Source organism: Pongo abelii, chromosome 7 (assembly GCF_028885655.2).
Source record: "Pongo abelii isolate AG06213 chromosome 7, NHGRI_mPonAbe1-v2.0_pri, whole genome shotgun sequence".
Classification (NCBI taxonomy): Eukaryota; Metazoa; Chordata; class Mammalia; order Primates; family Hominidae; genus Pongo; species Pongo abelii.
In genome coordinates, this window is record NC_071992.2 from 118,427,336 (window position 1) to 118,439,072 (window position 11,737).

Here is an 11,737-nt window from a genome sequence, read left to right on the forward strand (position 1 = left end):
CTCTACTAAAAATACAAAAATTAGATGGGTGTTGTGGCACGTGCCTGTAATCCCAGCTACTTGGGAGGCTGAGGCAGGAGAATCGCTTGAACGTGGGAGGCAGAGGTTGCAGTGAGCCAAGATCATGCCACTGCATTCCAGCCTGGGGGAGAGAGTGAGACTCTGTCTCAAAAAAAAAAAAAAAAAGAGAGAGTGTCTTATTGATGATGAAGACATGGCCAAGACTAGCTCTCCAGAGTTATATAATTATTTGCAAGAAATCATAGTCAATATGAATAAGACACAAGATTATGCCTAAGATACTGCTGCTAACATGAGTGAAAAATTAACAGCGTGTTGTAGTCAAGTGTATGTAAGAAAAGTCAAGACTGTTACTCTATGTGGTCTTGTCACACTCATCCTCTCAATTAGTCATATGAAGTCTAGAAGGAAATGAAAGAACATCACAATTTTCTAGTTTCAATTTTTTATATTCTACTTCTCCTGTACCTATGAAGATACTGACAGTATAAAATAGTTTATAAGCCTGGGCAATCTGGTGAAACCCCATCTCTACAAAACCTTAAAAAAAAATTAGTTGGGGCTGGGTGCAGTGGCTCACGCCTGTAATCCCAGCACTTTGGGAGGCCGAGGTGGGCAAATCACGAGGTCAGGAGATCGAGACCATCCTGGCTAACACAGTGAAACCCCGTCTCTACTAAAAATACAAAAAATTAGCCGGGCATGGTGGCAGGTGCCTGTAGTCCCAGCTACTTGGGAGGCTGAGGCAGGAGAATGGCGTGAACCCGGGAGGTGGAGCTTGCAGTGAGCCGAGATTGCGCCACTGCACTCCAGCCTGGGCGACACAGCGAGACTGTCTCAAAAAAAAAAAAAAAAAAAAAATTAGCTGGGGTGGTGGTGCGCGCCTGTAGTCTCAGATACTCAGGAGGCTGAGGCAGGATAGCTTGAGCCTGGAAGGTGGAGGTTGCAGTGAGCTGAGATCACACCACTGCCCTCCAGCCTGGGCAGCAGAGCAAGACTCTGTCTCAAAAAATAAAATAAAATAGAATAGAAAAAAATAGTTTATAAATGTAGTTGAAAGTGTAACATGCTAGAAGATGTGTAATTCTTTCTAAACCTATAGAATTGGTCATCAAAATTCATTATATAGTTCACTACTGTGGGGAACTTCTAGAGATTATTCAAAGACTCCCAAGCTTTTGCAATCAGCTCTTTAATTACACAGGTAACTGGTGAATTAAGCAGTTTACTGGAATAGATTTTCAAATTTTACTTTCTGCTTGCTTAAATTGTCTTTATCACATGAAAAGTAAGTATGTGGTTTGATAATACACAATTGTTATTGTTGCTACTTTAAGATTTCTAAAATAGTTTACCATTGATGAAAATGAAATAAAGTATACTCTATTATTTTGAATAAAAATGTCTGCCTTTGCTTTTGTTGGGTCTAGCTTAATTTTAAAAATGTTGGAAAAAAAAGAAAGTACACTATGACTAAATTTTCATGCCCCGTGATCTTTCATTGCTAATGCAATTGGATACCAACTCTCGGTGCTTCTAATGAGGGAAGATTGTGCCAATGAGAACCTGACTCCAACAAAGCTGAAAAAACAGCTGACATCTCCATATCCTGAAATATATCTCAGACAGTGTGGATTCATGAGAAGGATCCTGTCTGGGGAAGACTAGAATCTTGTCAAATGGATTCATCCCCAAATCAAGAATCTTATTTGGAAGCATCTTATAAGAATTTTTTTTTTTGAGAAGAGTTTTGCTCTTGTCACTCAGGCTGGAGTGCGATGGCGTGATCTCGGCTCAGTGCAACCTCCACCTCCAGGGTTCAAGCAATTCCCCTGCCTCAGCCTCCTGAGCAGCTGGGATTACAGGCGCACGCCACCACGCCCCGCTAATTTTGTATTTTTAGTAGAGACCAGGTTTTGCCATGTTGGCCAGGCTAGTCTCAAACTCCTGACCTCAGGTGATCCACCCACCTTGGCCTCCCAAAGTGCTGGGATTACAGGCATGAGCCACCGTGCCCGGCCACATCTTATAAGATGTCTTATCCCATTAACAAGCCAAACAATCTCTTTGTGATTGGAGAGATGTTGGTGAAGGCACATGTCTTGAAATTGGTCTCTCTGAGGGCTTGAAGCTGAGGCAGAATATTTCCATTGGTGTCACCCACTCCAAAATGTGTAATATTCCTTTCTTATACTTTATATGTATAATATTTCTTATGTTTTAAAGCAGATCTTTGAATAAGTGAAAGTGATACTCTTTCTCTGCAGCATGGAAAAGAACAAAACCACAAACATTTGTTTGTGACTTTCTGGGTCTTGTGCATTATTTGCATACTGACCAATGCCCTCTAAATAAAAACAAAAATGAAAACAAAAACCATATTTCATGAGACCATTTTGGAAAATATAGATACTACTAACTTCTTCAAAACTGTGAAAAGCCTTCGCCAAGTACACATTGATGGAAAGAAAACTCCGGCTCAGGTCCTAGGAGGGACACTTTTGAGGTATGGCAGCCCGTCCAGTCATACTGCCTTTTCTTTTTTTATTTTTATTTTATTTATTTATTTTTTGAGACAAAGCCTAGCTCCGTCACCCAGGCTGGAGTGTAGTGGCGTGATCTCAGCTTACTGCAACCTCTGCCTCCCAGGTTCAAGTGATTTTCCTGCCTCAGCCTCCCGAGTAGCTGGGATTACAGGCATGTGCCATCAGGCCAGGCTAATTTTTTTTTGTATTTTTATTAGAGACAGAGTTTCACCATGTTGGCCAGGCTGGTCTCGAACTACTGGCCTCAAGTGATCCACCTGCCTCAGTCTTTCAAAGTGCTGGGATTACAGGTGTGAGCCACTGTGCCCGACCCCACACTGACTTTTAGAGGAAAGCATCTCTGCATGTTGGCCGGCATGCATTGGCATCAAAGACCCTGTCAACAGCCTCAACCACATTGTCTACTGCTGTGGATATCTTCAACTTCCTGCAAGCCAGATCCTTGAATCACCATCTTTTCAAGAGGGTTTGTCAAATAATAGTAGCACAATATCATCAACTAGAGTAAGACAAGGTGATGAAGTCCTTATTGAACTTGAAGAGAAGCTCATGTGTGTACTTAAGAAAAAAAAAGAAATGCCAATTTTCCAAACAATTCTACTGGGAGGAATTCACTTACTGCTTGGTTTATTAGGCAGATAGTTTGGTTGTACTGAAAGAAGAAAATCTTCCACTTCAGGTCCTGGAATCACAAACATATTTCTGGTGCAGAAACAAAAACAAAAACAAAACTACAAGCTCTTTTGGCTAAGCCTATATACTTGGAAGAATAACTTGGAAGGACAAAGCTTCAGACCTTTCATCACTGAAGCAGATTCTTCTGCAGGCTGGAATTGAGTGTGACAAAGACGCTTTCTTGATTTCTCTGCAGTCAGGAAACCGTGGTAACCTGAAAACCCTCGGAATACTTTGGAGTGTTACTTCTGTTTCAACAATCTTCAAGTGGAAAGTGAATCCCTAATCCCTTCCCTGTTGACAAAGACAGCAGTAATGAGGCCAGTACTGCCAAAAATGACTTCATTGACTTGAGAACAAAGGAAATGAAATAACAGGAGTTGAACTCAAAGAGTTGTAGAGGATCCTGGTGTTCTAATTTTTTTTTTTTTTTTTTTTTGAGATGGAGTCTCGCTCTGTCGCCCAGGCTGGAGTGCAGTGGTGCCATCTCGGCTTGCTGCAACCTCCACCTCCCAGGTTCAAGCAATTCTCCCACTTCAGCCTCCTGAGTATCCAGGATTACAGATGCTCATCACCACGCCCTGCTAAATTTTGTATTTTTTAGTAGAGATGGGTTTTCTCTATGTTGGCCAGGCTGGTCTTAAACTTCTGACCTCAGGTAATCTGCCTGCCTCAGCCTCTCAGAGTGCTGGGATTACAGGCGTGAGCCACCATGCCTGGCTGATCCTGGTGTTCTTGATCCAAGCCCATCCTCAACTGGTCACCGGACCACAGATTCCATTTACTAACACAGACCTTCATGAGGCAGGGTTTCAACACTCATTTCCATCAAAGCAAGACTATGGTAATTCTATGGTAATGAATATATTTGTCTTATTTTTTAAAAAGATCACACAACTCATTAAACCAAAGGGGCAGCACTGTTTTTGTTGAAATTACTTTTGAGCAGAATTAAAATTTACTTTTTGTTCTATTTTTCTCTATGTGCACAACTTGTATTTATTTTAATTTTAATTAAACATTAAAATTAATGTATTTTATTTACATTCATTTAATTTTTAAATTTATTTTAATTTTCAAGAAGTGGTCATTAGTTTTTGCTTGAAAAACCAAATTAGAAAAGCAAAACTTTTTAAATAATTTTCTAAGAGAAGGAAAAACATTTCCAAGGCAGTACAATTAATCATATGCAAAGTTTTATGTATGTATTTATATGTGTTTTTCTGGGAGCAAAGTCTATAGCTTTCATTAGACTCTCAGTGTGGTTCATAACTCAAGAAATGTTTTGAACCATAGACATAATTGGAAATTACATCTTAGTTTTCATAATGTAAGTAAGAATCAAGATTGATTTTTGGAAAACTTTGGGTGGGAACACACGCACCCAGTGATATCTACTTTCACCAATACTAAATATCTTTCATTTCCTCTCCTACCATCTAGGTTTTAGTTCGTTTGATTTTGTTTTTTATTAGTGATTAGGGAATTTAAGCCCATTTTGTTTAGATGATCTTAGGTCGCTTTCATCTTTTTTAATTTAAATGAGTGAGTAGCAGTAAGAATAACTTTTAGGCGAGCTCATGCCTGCAATCCCAGCACTTTGGGAGGCCGAGGTGGGAGGATTGCTTGAACCCAGGAGTTCAAGACTAGTCTGGGCAATACAGTGAGATCTCTACAAAAAAAAAAAAAAAAAGAACTAGCCAAGCATGGTGGTGTGTGCCTGTAGTAGAGGCTGAAGTGGGAGGATCTCTCTCTTTTTTTTTTTTTTCAAGACCAGCTCTGTCACCAGGCTGGAGTGCAGTGGTGCGATCTTGGCTCACTGCAACCTCAGCCTCCCAGGTTCAAGTGATTCTCCTGCCTCAGCCTCCTGACTAGCTGGGATTACAGTCATGCACCACCACGCCCAGCTTATTTTTGTAATTTTTGTATTTTTAGTAGAGACAGGGTTTCGCCATGTTGGCCAGGATGGTCTCGATCTCCTGATCTCGTGATCTGCCCACCTGTGCCTCCAAAAGTGCTGGGATTATAGGTGTGAGCCACTGAGCCTGGCTTGAGGTGGGAGGGTCTCTTGAGCCCAGGAGTTCAAGGCTGCTGTGAGCTGTGTTTGCACCACGGCACTCCAGCCTGGGTGACAGAGCTATATCCTGTCTCTAAATAAACTAATAAAAACTAAATATAAATTTTTTGAAGACCCTGTCTTATTAAAAACAAAAAGATAACTTAAGTGGAAGCAAAACACAGATATGATGTCCAGCTCTATTCATTTTGTGATTTTTTTTTTTTTTTTGAGATGGAGTCTCGCTGTGTCACCCAGGCTGGAGTGCAGTGGCGCAATCTTGGCTCACTGCAACCACCGCCTCCCGGGTTCACGCCATTCTCCTGCCTCAGCCTCCCGAGTAGCTAGGATTACAGGTGTCCGACACCACGCCCAGCTAATTTTTATATTTTTAGTAGAGACAGGGTTTCACCATGTTGGCCAGGCTGGTCTCAAACTCCTGACCTCAGGTCATCTGCCCACCTCGGCCTCCCAAAGTGCGGGATTACAGGCATGAGCCACCATGCCCAGCCAGGATTTAATGTTTCTAATTCTCCAATTTCCTTAGTTGTCTGTCCCCAGCAGCCTATCTCTGACACCACTTTTTATAACATTGCATTTCACTGACATATCACTTCCAACAAGGTAGACTTCAAGGCTCCTTCTATCTTGTGGTTCTGCTGCCTTTTAGAGCCTGGGAGAGCTCCACTGCACTATGCATCTGGTGGCAGGAGATGATTGCACCAGAGGTTTTAGGGACCAGGCCTGATATAGTTTGGATATTTATTCTCTCCAAATCTTATGTTGAAATTTGATCCTCAAGGTTGGAGTTGGGGCTTGGCAGGAAGTGTTTGGGTCATGGGGCAGATCTCTCATGAATAAGTTGGTGCTCTCCACGAGATAATGAGTGAGTCCTTGCTTTATTCGTTCACAGGAGATCTGGTTGTTAAAAAGAGTCTGGGGCCAGGCATGGTGGCTCATGACTGTAATCCCAGCACTTTGGGAGGCCAAGGTGCAGGAGGATCAGAGCCCAGGAATTCCAGACTAGCCTAGGCAACACAGTGCGACACATCTCATATATATTATATGTGTTATATATATATCGACCAGGTGCAGTTGCTGGCGCCCATAATCCCAGCACTTTGGGAGGCCGAGGCAGGCAGATCACCTGAGGTCAGGAGTTCAAGACCAGCCTGGCCAACGGAGTGAAACCCCATCTCTACTAAAAATACAAAAACTTAGCTGAGAGTGGTGACATGTGCCTGTAATCCCAGCTACAGGGATTGGGAGGCTGAGGCAGGAGAATTGCTTGAACCCGGCAGGCGGAGGTTTCAGTGAGCCAAGATTGCACCACCACACTCCAGCCATAGTGACAGAGTGAGACTCTGTCTCAAAAAAAAAAAAGAAAAAAAAATATGTATATATGTAGCCAGGTGTGGTGACATGCACCTGTAGACCCAACTACTTGGGAGGCTGGGATGGGAGGATTGCTTGACCCCAGAAGGTGGAGGCTGCAGTGAGCCATGATTGTGCCACTGCACTCCAGCCAGGATGACAAAGCGAGGCTCTGTCTCTAACAAACAAAACAAAACAAAAAAGAGTCTGGGACCTCCTTCCCATTGCTCTTTCTCCCTCTCTTGCCATGTGACACACCTACTCCCTCTTTGCCTTCCACTATGATTGAAAGCTTCTTGAGGCCCTCACCAGAAGTTGATGCTGGTGCCATGCTGCTTGTATAGACTACAGAACCATGAGCCAAATAATCCTTCTTTCTTTATAAATTGCCAAGTCTCAGATATTCCTTTATAGCAATGCAAAATGGACTAACACAAGGCCTAAAGTTGCATACTATTCTGTTGGACAGCATACATTCTACTGGACAGGACACAGTCACATGGCCCCACTCGGATGCAAAGGAACAAGGAAACATGGCTTACTGGTGTGCCAAGGAAGTGAAAGAATAGGTGTTGGGGAACAGCCAATATTTGCTTCTGCTCACCAAATATTTGTTTCATTTTTCCTTTTACACATAGAACACTGCCCCTTCCACCTGTGAAGATGAAGAGTTCAAAGTCCCAGCCAGTTACTACATTCACCTCAAAAAGCGAGACCTACAAGGTAGGTGTTGATATGCGTCACCTACCGTCAGGTGTGGATGTGGCTCCTTCTGTGCCAAATCAGCACTTACACCAACCTGAGAATGAATACCCCCTTACATTTTGTGCCCTAGCCATCTCACTTGACTCATTCTAGTCCTGGCCCTGCCTCTTGCCATGCTAATATAAAATGATGGAACACAGAATTGCTGCCTTTATCACTCATGTTTGGAAGAGAAAATAGAAGACACACAGCAGTCATTGGTCAAGAGAAAATTTGAAATCCTCTAGGTGTTCATGCCTTCAATTAGGCTCTAATTTTTCTTTCCAGGAGGAACTTTCTATCATTTTCTGTGGCTCCTGCAGCCACCCTCTAGCATGGTTTTTATTCATTGCACATCATCTTCCATGGCCACAGTTGAAGTGTATATTTGGGGAATGCCCTTCTTGAGCAAGACTAGGGGCTCAAAGCTTTGAACAGTCAAAAAGCAAAAAGCTTGGGATCCTGGATTCAAAAACTTTGTAAGCTTCCTGTCTCTTTACCTCCAGTCAGTTCCATGTGCTAGTAACCCAAAGTATCTCCCTAGACATAGTTTTTAAGCCTGCCTTATTTTCTTTAGTCCCCTTCTGCCTCCCTCTTCCCCCACGCCTCTTTCAACTTAATGGTTGCCACCTCACACTACCATACCTGGCTTAGAAGGCCACTCCCTTAATTTGATCTTTGGCACAAGGATCATCCACTTTGTTCACCTCAGAAATTTTCTTGGAACTTTGTTACTCAAAGCCTTGTTTGTTCTCATATCTTCCAGTTCAGAGTCTAAAAAAAGTTGGGGTTTCCGACTCAGCAGGACACTGAATTTCTGGACTGTATTCCTTTTTTACTTCTGCTTGTAAATTGGCCAATTGTTTTTTTTTTTTGAGACAGAATCTGGCTCTGTCGCCCAGGCTGGAGTGCAGTGGCGCGATCTCGGCTCACTGCAAGCTCCGCCTCCCGGGTTCACGCCATTCTCCTGCCTCAGCCTCCCGAGTAGGTGGGACTATGAGTAGTTGGGACTACAGGTGCCTGCCAACACTCCTGGCTAATTTTTTTGTATTTTTAGTAGAGACGGGGTTTCACAGTGTTAGCCAGGATGGTCTCGATCTCCTGACCTCGTGATTCGCCTGCCTCAGCCTCCCGAAGTGCTGGGATTACAGGCGTGAGCCACCGCGCCCGGCCAATAAATTGGCCAATTTTTCCGGTGACCATCACTTTCTTGTAATAGTCTGTCCAGTGCAGTCAATAACAACCAACACACAATACTAATGTGCTGCTTTCTAATTTCTTCCTATAGAGCTACAGGTTCAATAGGCACAGGTGACAATTTTATCAAATTTTTTGCCAGTCTTTTTTTTTTAATATTTATTTTTATTTTTGACACAGAGTCTCACTTTGTCAACAAGGCTGGAGTGCCGTGGTGCAATCTCAGCTCACTGCAACCTCTGCCTCCTGGGCTCAAACAATTCTCCTGCCTCAGCCTCGCAGGTAGCTGGGATTACAGGCGCCCACCACCATGCCCAGCTAATTTTTCGTATTTTTCTTTTTTTTTTGAGATGGAGTCCCGCTCTGTCACCCAGGCTGGAGGGCAGTGGTGCGATCTCGGCTCACTGCAACCTCCGTCTCCCGGGTTCAAGCAATTCTCCTGCCTCAACCTCCTGAGTAGCTGGGATTACAAGTGCGCACCACCATGCCCGGCTAATTTTTTGTATTTTTAGTAGAGACGGAGTTTCACCATGCTGGCCAGGCTGGTCTTGAACTCCTGACCTTGTGATCCACCCGCCTCGGCCTCCCAAAGTGCTGGGATTATAGGTGTGAGCCACTGCACCTGGCTTTTTTTTTTTGAGAGAGAGAGTCTCACTCCTTCACCCAGGCTGGACTGCAGTAGCATGATCTCTGCTCACTGCAACCTCCACCTCCTGGTGCAAGCGATTCTCATGTCTCACCCTCCCAAGTATCTGGGATTACGAGCATGCGCCGCCACACCCAGCTGATTCTTATATTTTAGTAGAGACGGGGGTCTCACCATGTTGGCCAGGCTGGTCTCGATCTCCTGACTTCAGATGATCCACCCACCTTGGCCTCCCAAAGTGCTGGGATTACAGGAGTGAGCCACCGCCCCCAGCTTGCCACTCTATAAAATGGATCTCCAGCCATCCACTCTGCCAAATCTGTTTCCTCGCTGCCTACTACCTGATGCACAAGTTTGTGTGTGTGTGTGTGTGTGTGTGTGTGTGTTAACAGCATTTTTGGTACTAATTTCTGTATCATTTGGGATGAGGAATTCTGGCTACTGTTTCAAACAACCCTGAAACCTCACTACCTTAACCCAACAGAGTATTTCTTGCTGGCTTCACAGTCCAGGGTGGGGCTGTAGAAGTGCTCTGCATCCCTCAGTCACTCGGGGACCAGCCTGCTATCTGGGCCTCCAGTATGTTCCAGGGCCTCAGACTCCATCTCAGAATCCTCTGGATCTGGGGACATGTGAGAGAGACAGAATGAAGTATTTTACAAGAAATTTTAAAGACCATACCTGAATGCAGCACATAGCCCTTTTGTCTACATTCTGTTGGCCAGAATCCTAATATGCTTGGAAATTGGAAGCCGGGTAACATGCTTATTAGAACTGTGTGCGGTAGAAGATTACATGGGCTGTGAGTCAGGATCCAGTGGATATGCTTGGCTTCTTTAGGGAAAAAATGCACAGATGCTTATAAAATCACAGGCATCCCTCAGAGATATTGCAGGTTCAGTTCCAAACCACCACAATAAAGCAAATATTGTAGTAAAGTGAGTCACACAAATTTTTTTGTTTCCGAGTACATATAAAAGTTATGTTTACACTATACTGTAACCTATTAAATGTGCAATAGCATTATGTTTAAAAAAACAGGCCAAGCACGATGGCTCATGCATATAATTCCAGCACTTTGGGAGGCTGAAGCAGGTGGATTGCTTGAGCTCAGGAGTTTGAGATCAGCCTGGGCAACATGGTGATACCAAAAATACAAAAATTAGCTGAGCATGGTGGCATGCGCCTGTGGTCCCAGCTACTCAAGAAGCTGAAATGGGAGGATCACTGCAGCCAGGGAAGTCGAGGTTGCAGTGAGCTGTGATCACGCCACTGCACTCCAGCCTGGGTGACAGAATGAGACCCTGTCTCAAAAAAATAAAAAAAATAAAAAAAATAAATGCTGTATTTTAAAAACCCCAATGTACATACTTTAAAATATTTTATTTTATTTATTTTTTTGAGACAGTCTCGCTCTTGTCCACCAGGCTGGAGTGCAATGGTGTGATCTCGTCTCACTGCAACCTCTACCTCCCGGGTTCAAACGATTCTCCTGCCTCAGCCTCCTGAGTAGCTGGGATTACAGGCACCTGCCACCACACCTGGCTAATTTTTGTATTTTTAGTAGAGATGGGGGTTTCACCATGTTGGCCAGGCTGGTCTCGAACTCCTGACATCAGGTGATCCACCCGCCTTGGCCTCCCAAAGTGCTGGGATTACAGGCGTGAGCTACCGCACCCGGCCTAAAATATTTTATTGTTAAAAATGGTAATGATCATCTGAGCCTTCAGTGAGTTGTAATCTTTTCGTTGGGAAGGGTCTTGCCTTGATGTTGATGGCTGCTGACGGATTCGGGTGGTGGTTGCTGAAGGTTGGGGTGGCTGGGGCAATTTCTTAAAATAAGAAACAATGAAGTCCGCCACATTGATTGACTCTTCTTTTCACAAAGGATTTCTCTGTATCATGCGATGCTGTTAGATAGCATTTTACCCACGGTAGAACCTCTTTCAAAATTGGAGTCAGCTGACTCTGGGCACACTGCCTAAGAGTTAGCCCTGCTCTGTAAGGAGCAGCCAAAAAAGAAAAAGAAAAAAAATGGAAGAAATCCTCTCAAACCCTGCCGGTCCTTTATCAGCTCAGAATGTGGAATATTCTAAATCCTTTGTTGCTATTTCAACAGTGTTCACCAGGAGTAGCTTCCATCTCAAGAAACCACTTTTTTTTTTTTTTTTTTTTTTTTTTTTTTTTTGGAGACGGAGTCTCGCTCTGTCGCCCCGGTTGGAGTCACTGCAAGCTCCGCCTCCCGGGTTCACGCCATTCTCCTGCCTCAGCCTCCCAAGTAGCTCGAACTACAGGCGCCCGCCACCACTCCCGGCTAATTTTTTTGTATTTTTAGTAGAGACGGGGTTTCACCGTGTTAGCCAGGATGGCCTCAATCTCCTGACCTGGTGATCCGCTCACCTGGGCTTCCCAAAGTGCTGAGATTACAGGTGTGAGCCACCGCGCCCGGCCCCTTTCCAAAAGGTTTTCAATTTACCT